The following is a 12786-nucleotide window of genomic DNA, read 5'->3' on the forward strand; positions in this document are numbered from 1 at the left end:
GCAGGCAGGACCCGCCCTCAGAAGCGCCAGAGGGAGCACGGCCCGCCGACACCCTGGCTTCGGACTTCCTGCCTCCTGAACGGGAGGGAAGACTTTTCTGCTGTTCTAAGCCGCCCGTCTGTGGTCCTTCGCTGCGGCAGCCCCAGGAGACTAAGGCCCTCTGCCACACCCCGGCCTGGTGACCTTGACTTCAGCAAGTGCCGTAGGCGCTCCTCAAAGTACACCCCAGATCTGCCCCTGCCCCACTGCAGGGGACCCCTGGTCCAGCCACCATCTGCTCTGCCCGGACTGTTGCAGTAGCCTCCCGCTGGTCTCCTGATGGCCACTCTGCCCCTCATCCCAGCACCCAGAGGCTTCCTTTAATCCCTGTGTCAGGCCCGCCGCCATCCCTGGAGAGTTCCCGTCCTGCTTACAGAACAATCCCAGTTCCTTTCAGTGGCGGAGTCAGGCCCCCATGATCTAGCCCCTTCCAGTCCCCAGGATCTCCCCTCACCCACTTTGCTCCCACCCATTGCCTCCTCACTGAAATGATCCAACCTCAGGGCCTTTGCACATGCTGTTTCCTCTGCCTGGAACCCTCTTCCCCACACATTTCCACGGCTCCAGCTCTCTGCTCATGTCTTTGCTCAAATGTCACTTCCTCAGAGAGGCCTTCCCTGACCACTCTTGATAAGATAGCTAGGCCCCCTTCCTCCCTCCCAACCCTGTGCCATTCCCTCCCATCCCCTTTGGGAAGAAGTTGTCGTCCACACGTCAAAGCCCAAACTCCTCCTGCAGGAGCTCCTTGAAGCAACCGTTCCACCTCTGGGAAACAGTCTTGTGGAGATGCTGGCCCGGGGCGCAGAAGCCTGCAAACGAGCTGGGTGCTGTGATCAGGGGAGCCAGTACGCCTGTTAGGGAGCACCCAGCTGATGGAACACCACGCGGCCATGAACAAGAGGGAGGCTGTCCCACGCTCCCGGAATGGAGCAGCCTCTAAGATCCAAGTTCCCTGTGTCAGTTCTGTTTTAGCTTTTTTTTGATGAAGACGATTGTCCCTGAGCTAACATCTGTGCCCATCTTCCTCTACTTTGTACATGGGACACCTCCACAGCATGGCTGACGAGTGGAGTAGGTCCACACCCAGGATCCAAACCCGCGAACCCGGGCCACCGAAGCAGAGCAGGTGAGCTTAACCACTCGGCCACGGGGCTAGGTCCCTGTCTTGTATTTTTAAACTGAGGGACAATAATCAAGTGGTAAAGAGAGTGAGGGACAGTGGCCTTTGGTGTACAGCTCAGGGGATATTTTAAAAATACGTCCTTTAAAAAAATAAGCTATTTTGTAGAACACTTTTAGATTCACAGACAAACCGTGAAGCGAGCGCAGAGCCCCCACACCCACACCCGGGGTCCCCCAGGAACGTCTTGCATGGTGGTGCATGGGCCCCAATTAGCACACAGTGTGGACACGTTACTGAGACCTGAAGTCCGCACTTTATCCAGATTTCCTAGTTCCCTCCCAATGGCCTTCTTCCCTCTGGGGCCCCGTCCGGGACACCCCGTTACCGTCGTCGTCCTGCCTCCTGCGGCCCCTCTGGCTGGACGGTGTCTAGGGGCCCTGGCCAGGGGTCTGCAGGGCGTCCCTTGCTGGGCTTGGCCTGATGCTTCCCCGGCACCCAGCCCAGGGGGGCGGCCAAGGACGTTTGTGCTGTGGCTCAGGGAGGACGCTGGGCGGGGGCCAGGGACGAGGGGGCCTGGTCGGGGCTGTGGGGAGCGCGCTCGCACTCCTGCTTGTCCGTCTCTGCTGTGTGTGCACAGGCCACCCCGGGAGGTCACACAGACGCTGGTGACTGTGGGGTTGGGGACAGATGCGGGTCCCTGCAGATGGGGCGGAGATGTGCCGTCCGCTGCGCTGTCGAGGACAGATGCTGACTCTGTGCGGATCCGCCTGAAAAGCCCAGGAGACAGAGGGAGCTGCACAAGTGCTCCCGGGGGCCCAGGGGAGGAGCCGGGGGCATGGGCGGTGCCTCGGGCCCACAGCATTCACCTCCTAGGAGGGGAGGAAAGGCAGCCCGGGCGGCTCGGAGCCCCTCCAGGAGCCGGGTGTCTGCGAGGCCCCCGGGCAGGGTCTCGGCTCCCCTCCTCTGTCCCCAGTTTGCTCTTCTGTGGACTGGGGGTGTCGGGAGCCCCTGAGCTCCAGGGCTGCTGTGAGGAACACTGTGGCTCTGCCCATCTAGAGCTCGTGAGGCGTGCTCTTCACCCTGCGAATAAAGTGGCTCCCACTCCCCATAGCCCACAGGTCCTGTGGGAGCGGCCCTGCCCACTTGTCAGCCCCGGCTCCTTCCCCGCCCCCCCCCCAGCCTCCCAGGTGTCCCCCAAACACGCTGAGCTCTTCCCGCCTCAGGGCCTTTGCACCTGCTGTACCCATCCCCCAGAGCACTTTTCCCCCTGACGTCCCCACGGCTCCCTAGCAGGCCCTCCCGGCTGGGTGGGACTGGCCGTGCCCCACTGGACGGGATGTTTCATCACCTGCCTTCTGGAGCCTTGGTGAGTTTCAAGGCTGACGTGGCACGGGCATTGGGGTGTGGGGGCCTGTCCAGGAGCCCAGGCTCGGAGGCTCCAGAGAGACTGGGTGTCCCTCCTCGAGGTGGCCTCTCGGGGTGGGAGGGCAGGTCCCTGGTCCTTCAGTCCTGAAACCCCGAGAGGTGTGGAGGACGGCTGGGGCCTTGCGGATGACGGGCGCCCCAGACAGACCAGACAAGCAGGCTGAGGCGCTCAGCTCCACGGCCAGGAAGCTTCAGGAAGACGGCTAAACAGGCCGTTTGTGGGGACCACCCCCATGGTGTCCTGAACGGGGCCTCTGCACACCCACGGTGCTGAGGGCGGCCCGGGAGGTTGTCTGGACACCACACTGCACAATTCCGTGCCCAGAGCCAGAGGGCTTCCTGCGAGGGGGCTCAGCACGGGCGGTCTGCTCCCGACCATCCCCTCGGCTCCAGAGCTCGGTCACCACACGGCTCAACCGCGCGAGGCTGACTCGGCACCCACAAGTGCAAATCCAGAAAAGCAGAGAGAGAACATGAGCGCCCCCAGCACAGGGCGCCACAGCCGCCCCTGCTCCACGCCCGCCTGCCTGGGTGGACACAGAGGAAGCCATCATCTGGGGCAACGATTCGGCCCGTGCCAGCCTCCTAGGTTCAAATCCCAGGTCTGCCACTTCCCCGTCATGTGGCCCCAGACAAACCACGGGCCCTGTTTGGTCTCGGTTTCCCCCTGTGTGAAATGGGGTCATAGCAGAGCTGGCCTCGAGAGGGTTAACGCAAAACCTTCTTGCTCTCCAGGCCTGAGGGGGTGTCTGGCGGGTGGGGGTCTCTGCGAGTGTGGAGTGTCTGTAAGGGCGCGTGAGTGTGGGCGCGCACGACCTCCTCATCCCTTGCCCTCTCCGACTGGAGGGCTGCCTGGAGGCAGTGGCATTGGCCAGCTTTCCTGTGGTTCTCAGGACCCTGTTTCCCTGGAGCTGGGCTCTGGGACCAGTTGACTCCAGGGGGCCAGCGGGCTGACGAGACCCGGCAGGTCTGGGATGTCTTCACGGAAGCCACTCATATTGCTTCTCAAGGTGCCTGCCTTAGCTTATTTCAAAAACCCCGAAAGGTGACGACAGAGCAGCAGCCGCTGGCACTCGCGGGCACTGTGTGTGCCTTACACGCACGCCTCACGCAATCTCTGCAATTCTGTGACGTAGTGAGATCGTCCTCATCCTAAATTTACAGGAGAGGAAACAGAGGCACGGGTGGCTAGGGACCTGGCCCGGTCCCCAGCTGGCGAGTGGTCACAGGCAGGGACGCACGGTCCTGGGTCCTGAGTCCGTCTCCAGAGACCTTCCATTGGCCCCTGAGGAGCCGGCGGTCCCGTGGCCCCTCCCCGTCTGGGCCGCCCTGGGACCCGCCTGCCTCCTCGCTGTGTGGACCCCATCCTGCAGGGGCCCCCCTCCAAGAGACCCCCAACCCCGACACTTGTGACTCTAATGACAAACACGTTCCTGCGGGGGGATGGGCCGGGCAGGGCTGGCCGGGCTGGCGGCCTGGAGCGGACCCCTCGGCGGTTTCTCTCTCCTCCCGCCTCCTCTCAGCGTCAACCAGGGGCCCTCTCTTTCCTCCAGGCACGCAATTCCATGAGCAGCATTTCTTGTTTCTGGAACATTCTTTGAGCTGCAGCCTCCACCCAGAGTCTTCTCATAGTGATTCTTCCAAGGTTGGGCCTCGGCCTCCCCCACTGAGGCCCCGGCTGAGGTCAGCTGAGTGTCAGGCCGCGGCGGAGGGAGGGCCCAGAAAGGGACAGCGCCAGGCCCAGGCTGTGGTCCTCAGAAACCTGAGCTTCCCGTGGCCAGAATGAGGGCCGGTGCCTGGGAGGTGGGGACCAGGCGTGACAGCACAGCCTCTGGACCCCCTGCCTCTGGGGGTGGGTGGGGGACCTCGGGGTGCCCAAGCTGAGCCTCTGCTGGGAAGGGACTGACAGCAGCCCGAGCCACCGGCTGTGCGGGAGGAGCCCAGGGGCCCTGTCCCCACTCCCCCAGAACTGCCGCTTGGGGGTCAGAGGCGCGGGCTGCGAGCTGCTCTCCAGGGCCCCTCACCAGGGCACCGGGCATTTCTGTGGCGTGGCCTCTGGGCTTAGAGGTTATTACCCTCGTTTAACATGTAACTGGGGCTTCTCCTTGCCCCCCGCCCGCCAGATAGAGATTGTGGATGTGAATTCACTCAATCCTGTCGCCAGCCCAGGTTGCAGTCCGCCTGCAGGTGGGCGCGGAGGCAGGGAGGGTCCGGCATACCTGGAGGGGCTGCGGCAGGATGCGGACCTGATGGCCCCCTCCAGTGGCCGCACAGGGACCACCAAGCCGCGCTGTTCGGCAGGGGCGGGGGGCTGGGGGGCTGGAGCCGGGATCCAACCCCCCCCCCCCCCCGCCCCCCCCCCCCCCCCCCCCGCCACCTGCTCAGGCCTCGCGCTCTCTCCACGCGCGCATCCTCCCAGGCGGCAGATTTGATATTTGTCGCTGATAACAGGTTACCATGAGCTTGGCTGGTTCACACGGCCCGAGTTTACGAGCACACTGTCTTCCTGGGCCAGGAGCCGGGCAGCGCTTAGCCCGTCTCAGCCGGGGGTCACCCGGCCTCAGTGGAGATGAAGGTCGGCCACGTTCCCATCCGGAGCCCCATGGGGACAGGTCCCCGCCCGCCATCTCAGGCCGCGGCTGATGCGTTTCCTGCGGCTGCGGGATTCAGGGCAGCTGCTGCACGGAGAGGGTCTGTGGCCTCGGTCTCTCCCCCAGACCCCTCCGAAACGGGGCCACCTTCACGCGGCCACCAGCGAGAAGGAGTCACAGGCCCCACACACTTAGAGGGGAGGGGTGTCTACAAAGATAGGGGTTTGGGGACCATCTTGGAATCCTACCTACCAAAGGTAATAACTATTCTGATCAAGAAATGCTTAATCTGCGATTCGCATAATATTCACATCTCTTTGGGCTGCTTTTTAAAATTACAGTAAAGTATTCATAACATTTACCGTTTTGCCACTTTTAAGCGTCCCGTTCAGGGGCAGCGAGCACATCCGCATTGTGCGCGGCCCTCCCCGCTGTCCGTCTCCAGGGCTCTTTTCATCTTCCCAACCTGAGACCCGGTCCCCATTCAACACCAGCCCCCTCCCTACTCAGTCCAGACCCCTCCGTTCTCCTTCCTGTCTCTGTGGATGTGACTCCTCCAGGGGCCTCACATGAGGGGAATCACGCAGTAGTCGTCCTTCTGTGACGGGCTAACGTCGCTCAGCATCGTGTCCCCCGGGTTCACCCGTGCCGTAGCCTGTGTCAGGACTCCCTTCCTTTTGAAGGCTGAATAACCCTCCTCCGTGTGGACAGAGCGCACTTTGTTCGTCCCTCCGTCTGTTGATGGGCACGGGGCAGCCTCCACCCTCGGGCGGCTGTGAGTAATGCTGCCGTGAACGTGGGTGTGCATATCCGTGCGAGGCCTGGGCTGCTCTCGGATTTTGGCTGAAGGCCGCAGCAGACCAGAGCCGGCAGGGGGGCCGTCGTTGAGCGCCGCAGTTCCGCCTCTGCCCACGAGCCGGTTCTCAAGGCCGATGGCTCGTCTGTTTCATGACAGTCAACGATTTGTTCAAATGAGGTCTGCTGAGCCCCGTTTCCCCTTTTGAAGTGAGTTTGTGAAACTGGAACACACTCACCCAAGGCGGGGAGCAGAGCCTTTGCTAAAAGGGAAGCTGATCTTACCACTCCCTTCCTTCAATCCTTCCAGTCTCTTCCCTCTGCTCTTAGATCAAGACCCAGGCTCCCCTTTGCGGCCCACATGGCCCATCGGATTGGCCTCTGCTCCCCCCTCCCTCCCTCGTGCTCGTTCAGCTCCACCACCTCTGCCTTCTTGTTCCCTGAAGATGCTAAGACCATTCCTGCCCCAAGGCCTTTGCATAGGCTGTTCCTCTGCCCAGAATGCTTGTCCCCAAGGTTTTCTCATGGCTGCTTCCTCAGAAAGGGCTTCCCTAGCCCCCTGCCACAGGCTAAAGTCACTGTCACCTCCGTTGTCACCCCTCACCCCATCACCTGGGTCTCATGTTGCACAGTGCTGCTCACAGATGACACTCTCATGTTCACTGCTTTGTTGACAGGGACCCTGCCTCTGGCCCAGTGCTCTCACCCCAATGCCTAGCATTTAGTCAGCACTCACTGCATGTTGGTTGAATGAATAAGTGATCCCCTAGCACAGGCTGCAGAGAGAGGTTGCTATCTAGACTTTCCACATAAAGACACTGAGGCTCAAGGTCACCCAGCTTCTAAGCAGGCGCCAGGACCAAAAGCCGTGTCGGCCCACCCTCTACCCCCAGAGCTCCTCAGAGAACAGGGTGGGCTGTGGAAGGGGCCCCACGTGCCCTCGTGCTGCCCCTGGAGGGGCGGCGAGCGAGGAGAGAGGGCGCCAGGCCGCTGGCCTTCCTGGGCTTGTGGCGGGGCCGCAGAGCCTGGCAAGCGAGGACAGGATCCACCCGCCCTTGGGCTGCGCTGGCGCCGGTCCCAGCGAGGTGGTGACTGCCACTCCAGAGAGAAGAGGCCGCCTCTCCCCATGGCAACGGGGACGTCACCAGGGTGTTTGCACAAAAGGGGCTGTCGGGAACACCCCCACGCTGGCAGCAGGAACGCGGGGCCACGGCCTCCCTCCCGCCTGGGGACAGCTGCTGGGAGGCAGCCAAGGCCCTCTGCTCGGCCAGCGCCCCCGGGCTGCCCTCGGGAGAGCTGGGCTGTTTTCCATCCTCCCGGAGCCGAGGCAGGAGGACAGCCGTGCGGCCGCTCCCAGGCCTCCCGGACTCGTGCCCGCTGCACAAACGGGGAGACCGAGGCAGAGAGGCAAGGAGGCGGCCTGGACCCCGGAGGCCCCTGTAGCGTGGGAGGTTACCTGTGGGGCTTCGGGGGCAGAACTGGCCTGGGGTCAGAGCCCCAGGCACCGGCTCCCGCTCCTGGGCGAGCCTCACCCTTCTCATCTGTGAGATGGGGACAACAATGGTTCCAGCACAGCCACTCCTCTTTTTTCTAAGTGTGCAGTTCCGTGGCTTCAGTATATTCACACAGTTGTGCAACTGCCGCCACCGTCTAGTTCCAGGACATCTTCACAAACCCCAAAGGAAATGTCCTGCCTGTGAGCCGTCACTTCCCCTCGCCCCTCCCCCAGCCCACGGCCGCCAGCCGTCTGCCCTCTGTCTCTGTGGATTTGCCAATTCTGAACGTCTCTGATGCGTGGACTCCTACCAGAGGCGGCCTTTGGTGTCTGGCCTCTTTCGCTCGGCATGTTTTCGAGCACCCACGTTGTAGCGGGTGTCAGCGCTTCGTTCCTTTTCGTGGCTGAGTCGTGTTCCGTGTGTCGGGGGACCCCGATGCGTTAATCCATCATCCAGCGGTGGGCGTACGGGGTGTTTGCTCTTCTGGCCGCTGTGACTGGAGCTGCTGTGAACATTTGCGCACGAGCTTCTGTGCGGATGTTGTTTCCACTCCTCTTACCGACCCAGGAGTGAAAGGACTATATCATGTGATTTGTGCATCTCAAACTTTTTAAGAAACTGCTGAACTGTTTTCCAACGTGGTCGCACCGTTTTGCGTCCCCCCCGGCCCTGGGTGAGAGTCCCGGCTGTCCCCCGTCCCCGCCAACGCTCGGTTCACTGCTGTCATTGTATCAGCGAAGATGCTAAAAATAACAGGACTCCATCCGTCACTCACAGTAGCCAATGGGGGACGAGACCCGCGAGACCGCGGACGGACAAACGGGTGAGCGAGTTGTGGTCCACGCACACAGGGAACATCACTCAGCCTTAAAAAGTCCCCTCCTGCGTGGGCACCACACGCCCAACAGTCGCAGGAAGGCCCCTGGAGGCTGTTGGTGCCGTCCCCGTAAACACGAGCTGGATGTGGACGAACTCACAGGGCCATTAAGGCATCGAAATAATCGAATCGGTATTTTCATAACACACCCAGCTGGCAGGACCATTGACGTAACTTCTGACGGTCTGGAACCCAAACAAACAAAATGCCCCAAAATTGGGTCTTTTTCTCCATATTGTATAAAAAAAAAAGGAAGGAGAGTCTGACACCTGCTACAACGTGGATGAAACCTGACATTATGCTGCGTGAAATAAGCTGGTCACAAAAGCACAAACACCGTACGACTCCACTCACATGAGGCGCCTGAAGCAGTCGGGTTCCTGGAGACGGGGGGCAGGACGGTGGGGGCCGGGGGCAGGGGAGGGGCTGGGCTTAGTGTTTAGTGGGGACGGAGTTTCGGGGGAGACAGCAAAGCTCTGCAGGGAGTGGTGGTGATGGTGGCACTATGGTGTGCATGTACATAACGCCACTGAACGGTACACTTAAGAATGGCTAAGATGGTAAATTGTATGTTATGTATATTTTCCCACAAATTTTAAAAATGTAACATCCTTTATTTTTATCCTTGAGTGAACTGTTTTTCATTTCAAGTCCCCAGTCTACCATGTGGCAGGAACCAAATTCTGCCCCTCTGGGCCTGGGAGTGCCTAGGGAAGGGCTTGCGACCCATTTCTGGCTGGTGAGACGTAAGGGGAAGTCCACTGATGGCACCTGGGGAAGAGAGGTCTCACTATAAAACAAGAAAGACACAGGAAGAGCGACTTGTTCCCTTTTGCCCCCTCTCCCCTTCCTTTCTGCCTTTGGATGTTATTGGGTGAGGAAGTGATGTCTGGAGCTGTGGCAGTCATCTTGCCACCATGAGGAGAAGGTCAAGGGAACTGCAAAGATGTCAACCCTAGATGACCATATTGAGGAACTATTGAACCCACCTGGGCGTTGCCTACTTCCTGAGGTCCTCCTAAACAAACAGTGGATGGCCTTATGATTTAAGCCACTCTTAGCCCAGGTTTCTATTACTTGCAGCCAGGTGTATTCCTAATGGATTCAATACACTCCGGCTTCTATAGACCCCGTGATACAGGATTTGGGACAAGAGGCTTTGAGTCCATCACACCTGGGCTTGTATCCCAACTCCACCTGGACAGCTGTGTGACCTCGGGAAAATTGCTCCAACCCCCTGAGCCCCAGGTTTGCCAACTACCAGTTGGAGACAATAGTGCCATGTGCTTTGTAAGGTAGTGGGTCAGAGTTAGTGCACTATGGGACGTCCACATGCACCTGGCACGCAGCCGGGGATAAATCAGCGATGTTGCACAGGAAGCAGGACGACCCTCTTGCCCTGGGGAACATTAAGTAACACCAGCTACAGGACTCTGGGCGGAGGACGCCTGTCCCTGGCTACATTCTCGCAGCCGTGGCATCTTTTCTTGTCGACTGACCCGCGGAAGCTGTAGAGGCCTTGGGCTGCCGTCTGCGGAGGAGACACCGATCCAACCGGGCAGGGGCTGACTTTCCCTTCCCCTGAACAAAAGCGCTGAGCGTTTACTCAGAGCGGGCTCGTCAACCCGCCGGCAACGCCTTCCAGCTGGAGAGGAGTCCGGCGTTCCTCTCGGCTGAGTTCAAGGTTGGCCCTGGCTGCTGGCTCGGGATCCCCTGGAACGAACCGAGCCGAGCACCGCGGGACGGCGATGGCTGGCAGGCAGACCGGCAAGGCCACCTAGTGGGTCCCCACCCCTGAGGAGTCTGAGAGCCGACAGGCCTGCCAGTGGCCGCTGGACGGGCAGAGCCTGGCCTGGAGGCTGAAGGGTGGAGGAGCCCCAGTGCCGGGAAGAGGGGACTCGTGCTGCCTTGCAGAACCCCCCCCCCCCCCCCTGGCGCCCGCAGCGTCTCCTCTCGCTCAGAGGCACAGACCGCTTATCCTCAGCGGCCGCGAGCTGGGCCTGTCTGCACTGTCATCCGGGGCGCAGGCTCCATCATTCGTTCATTCATTTGCTCATGTGTTCATCCTATTCCATTGATCCAATCGTCCTAGGAACTGGGGCTGCGGTAGTAAAGAGACCGACCATCAACCACAGGGCAATTCCAAGATTCTAGGCAGTAGGAAGTGATAACTGCGTAGAATGAGAGGATGAGGAAGAGAGTGACTGAAGGGGCAGCTGTTCTAGAAAGGCCCCCATTCGAGGTGGTCTTTGACCTGAGCTGTGCCAAGATCTGGGGAAGAAAGCTCCAGGCAGCAAGATGCAGGTGCAAAGGCCCTGTGGCGGGACCCAGCTGGGCACGGTCAAGGGCCCAGGAGGAGACCTGTGTGGCGGCAGTAGGGGCAGAAGCAGCAGCCTCCTGAGAGTCTCTGAGATTCAGTGTCCTCGTCAGGCGGGTGGTGGGGCAGAGCCAAGTTACGAAGTGACCTGCCATAACCAGATGCCATGACTGGGCGGCTAAAGCCACGGAGATGCAGTTCTCGCAGTTCTGGAGGCTGGACAGCCAAGATGAAGGTGTCGGGGGGTCAGTGTCTCCCGAGGCCCCCCCACTCCCCCCAACGGCTTGTGGACGGCCGCGTTCTCGCCGTGCCTCATGCAGTGGTCTCCTGTGCGCGCGCACATCTGGTCTCCGTGTCTTAATCCCCTCTTCTCATAAGGACACCAGTGTTTTTGGATGAGGGCCCTTTACTGACCCCATTTTAACTTACTCCCCTCTTGGCCCCGTCTCCAAACACGGCCACGTTCTGACGTACTGGGAGTTGGCGTTTCAATGTATGAATTGGAGGGGGGACAAGTTCAACCCATAACAAGGGGCAAAAGGGACTTTTCAGGGGGCTGGCCTGGTGGTGTAGCGGTTAAGTTCAGTGCACAGCTTCAGCAGCCCGGAGTTTGCAAGTTCAGATCCCGGGCACGGACCTAGCAGCGCTCGTCAAGCCATGCTGTGGCAGCGTCCCACTTACAGTGGAGGAAGATGGGAACAGATGTTCGCTCAGGGCCAATCTTCCTCACCGAAAAAAAAGGGGGGGACTTTGGAGATGTGATTAAATTAAGGGGTTTGAGATGAAGAGATACACGAGGGAGGCAGGAGGGTCAGAGTCCGAGAAGGAGACTCGAGGAGGGAAGAAGAGGTCAGAGCGACATGGCCACGAGAACGTGGGCGCCCCTAGAAGCCGGAAAAGGTGCAGAACGGACCCTCCCAAGGGCTGCAACAGGAAGTGGCCCGGCCAACACCTCGGCTTCAGCCATGTTGACTCCGTCCCGACCTTCCACCCTCCAGAGCTGTGGACGGTGCGTCTGCGTCGCTGCGAGCCACCAAGTTTGTGGTCCTTTGTTACAGCAGCGAAAGGAAACTGAGGCACCTTCCAAATGCCTGTCTGTAGAAGCTCCCAGGCCTGCTCCCGCCGTAGGGGGCAGACCCCGCCCTCTCCACACCCCTCCTGTGGGCTCAGCATCGCTCCATCGCTGGGACCAGCTTGCCCGAAGCCTGTGTCTGGATGGAAGGACATCCACCCCCAGTCTCGGGACACAGCAGGCCCCCAGGCAGAGGGACCCAAAGGCCTGGGGCCACCGTCTTGAATGGGGGCCTCACCCTTAGGGTGCTTACTAAATTCAAAAGACACTGGCCAGAAACCGCCTGACCCCTCTCTCTGCCCAGGGACAAAGTGCCTGAGCTCTCAGCTGACCTGCCCACCTCCCTCGGCCACACCCCGCGGCTTCCCCACACTCACCCGGCCTCCCGCCTCCTGGCCTCGCCTGGCTGCTTCCCCTTCCCCTTCCCCTTCTCGGTCCGGGCCCCTGACTCATCGTTACAGCGGAGCTCAGACCTCGGCCACCAGCTCCAGTGGCCCCCAGCCCGCTGAGTGACTCTCCCTTCGTCCACTCGATGGATGCCACCAGGGGTCTCCTGGACAGCACAGACAGCCTGGCCTCACGCCGCCGACAGCCGGGCGCCCCGTGACGTGTTTTGGTAAAATACAGCCCCTTTAAGTGTGTAGTTCAGACTTGAGGACTCCACCACGGATGCCACCCAGCCAGCACGGAGAGCGCCTCCATCACCCCCAACCCTCCCCGTGCGCTCCCCTGACTTACTTTACCGCCGCCCCAGACACCCCCAATCCACGTCGCCTCACGAGGGGACCGGTGTGTCTTCCCGGAGTCTGAGGGAAACGGGGCCATGCGCACTGTGCGCTGGAGGCCCGCTTCCTTTCCGCGGCGCGGGCTCGAGAACCGACGGGGCCTGCCGCCTGCTCTCCGGGGGCCCGTCCGCTAAGACTGGGGTTTACTTTTATTTCTGCTTTTCCAAAAATAGTTAATAGCCTTTTTTTTTTTTTTAGTACAGCTTTAGATTTACAAAAACATTGAGCAGATAATACAGAGCATTCCATGCGCCCGCCCTGCCCCG

At 60.6% G+C, this 12786-nt stretch overlaps 1 long non-coding RNA gene across 1 annotated transcript; it reads right to left on the bottom strand.

Annotated features, from left to right (window-relative positions):
* Nucleotides 1-8939: 8939 nt before the first annotated feature.
* LOC138915229 (uncharacterized) lies at nt 8940-10135 on the bottom strand. Its single transcript, XR_011420876.1, has 2 exons — nt 9846-10135; nt 8940-9117 (listed from the first exon to the last, which is right to left on the bottom strand). It is a non-coding gene; the product is annotated as an uncharacterized lncRNA (long non-coding RNA).
* Nucleotides 10136-12786: the final 2651 nt, after the last annotated feature.

Source organism: Equus caballus, chromosome 8 (genome assembly GCF_041296265.1).
Source record: "Equus caballus isolate H_3958 breed thoroughbred chromosome 8, TB-T2T, whole genome shotgun sequence".
Lineage (NCBI taxonomy): Eukaryota > Metazoa > Chordata > Mammalia > Perissodactyla > Equidae > Equus > Equus caballus.